General features: G+C 35.0%; 1 protein-coding gene across 1 annotated transcript in view; it reads right to left on the reverse strand.

Annotated features, from left to right (window-relative positions):
* LOC103380620 (dynein assembly factor 3, axonemal-like) overlaps positions 1–2,197 on the reverse strand; it is a 59,438-nt gene that overhangs the window by 606 nt on the left and 56,635 nt on the right. The gene's annotated exons all lie outside the window — the stretch shown is intronic.

Here is a 2,197-nt window from a genome sequence, read left to right on the forward strand (position 1 = left end):
ACATGAAAAAGTTGTATCGAGCCATTCTTAGTATTCACGGGGCTTCTTCAAACACGTAAAGTTAGCTTAATATCATCAGAATAATCGTTAGCATCGACATGTGGAGTCTCCATAATATAAAGCCCTGGCTCAAAGTCTGGCCCGGGGGACACTTTTGGCCCATGATATATGTATTATTATTGATTTTTATTATTATGATTCACATTTGTGAATACTCAGCAAAAAGGACTTTATTATGAGACAATTAAACACTTTAAGTTCCCGCGGGCCACACAAAATGACTTGAGTTTGACACAAGCTTTAAAGGATCATCTGGGAACGAGACTTCCTCTAAGGCAGCGCACTGACTCAGTCTGACAACCGCAATCATTTAGAAGTGAAAATGTCCCTTTGATCACCGAAACAATTGTCTTATCACGGGAATTTAAACTCCGAGGAGAAAAAAAAAAAATCAATATTCATTTTATACAGTCAGTAAAAAAAAAATTGCCTCGCTACTCACTGTTTTTACAAACATAATTGCTCCTGTCAAATCCGAGGCTAAAGGCCGCGTTTATTAGAAAAAGCAATATTTACCTGCATATAAATGATTGTTTTTCATAACAGTCATCCATTTTAAAAGGTTAGGTTTTTAGATTTAAGACACATTTGTCTCCACGATATTATTTATACGCCGCTCCGGGGCAAAGTCGTGTCTAGAAAGTCGATATAGCAGCGCACGAAAGGTTACAATTAGGTGGAAATTAATCAGAGCCACAGGATTGTTCCTCCTCGTAAATAGTCATGGGACGAAACCGGGTTGCGCCTGAACACCACCAGGAGTGCATGCACCTGAGTGCGGTACAATCGAAGGATCAATCAGAAGGCTTTTATGGAAATAGTCAGAAAAGAGATGGATTCTAAAACCTAGCTGTGATGAATGCGCTGGTGGAGGGAGAGTGCACAGAAATCAATAGCAGATGATTCATTTCTGGCAGCGTAATGGTAGCAAGCTGAGTCCCCCAGGAAGTCGGAAAGCTTTTTCAGAGCCGTTTTCATGTGTGTTTTCTTTTTCAGCCTCCTTCTTTTTTTCTGTCTTTGAAGTATGTGCTCGTGTGTTTTCTGACTTTTGTGTCGGTGGACGGGAGCGTTTGAACTGCATGGATACCAACCCCCACCCCCGGCACTGCTGTATATCTGGATATGTTGTATATTTTCTACTCAATTTTCCCTTCACAAAATAATAAGTCCACAACTCTTGGAGCATTTTTTTGTCAGATAATAGTAAACATGTACTGCACACACTACTCCACTTAGTAGTACTTATTATTTAATAAAACTAGCTGAGGTTTTTTATGTAAAAAATAAAACAAACCAAAAAAAAAAAAAAAAATGGCAACAGGCAAATTCTTATCTAACAATAAAAACTTTTTAAAAACAAAAATATAAAGAATAAAAAAAAACAAAACAAAAAAAAATGGCAACAGGCACATTCTTATCTAACAATAAAAACTTTTTAAAAACAAAAATATAAAGAATAAAAAAAAACAAAACAAAAAAAAATGGCAACAGGCACATTCTTATCTAACAATAAAAACTTTTTAAAAACAAAAATATTAAAAAAAACAAATTTCCCATGGGGTAATTTTGACCTAAAATCCATCCAATTTAATCTAACTGTTGTTTATTTTCTAGCTGAGATAATAGAATAGTCGTTCAAGATGTGGGTTTTACAAAAAAAAAACATTATTTTTGCTCTAAAATGTCCAAAATGGAAACAAGAACCAATGCGAAAAAAAAAAGAAAAAAAGTAAAAAAAAAAACACAAACTGCTGCTGCTAATGGTGACTTTGTAAACAGTACGAGTTGAAAGGCTAAGAACAGAGGAGAGTGGCAAAATACATAAATCGTTTAATGGAAAGATTAATGAACAGCCATTTATTAGTGTTGATAAGGAAAGGTTTCGCTTTGTAGCCGACGAAGAAAAGAAATATTTTATTAAATTAAGACTGACATGAAAGAAAGCGAATTGATTACCGCAATTACAACGTGCCTGCGTTGGGGCTTGCGTTTTCATTATTATTTTACACCCTTTAATACAGTTGCGCGTTAATTAGAAACAGATGAGCAAAACGGATGTTATTTTACAATTACTTTTCTTTTATTGATGTTTAATATCTGTTTTTTGACAGCTGTATTGCAGCAGGTCCTCGGTTTA

This window comes from Cynoglossus semilaevis, chromosome 7 (assembly GCF_000523025.1).
Source record: "Cynoglossus semilaevis isolate Cse_v1.0 chromosome 7, Cse_v1.0, whole genome shotgun sequence".
Lineage (NCBI taxonomy): Eukaryota > Metazoa > Chordata > Actinopteri > Pleuronectiformes > Cynoglossidae > Cynoglossus > Cynoglossus semilaevis.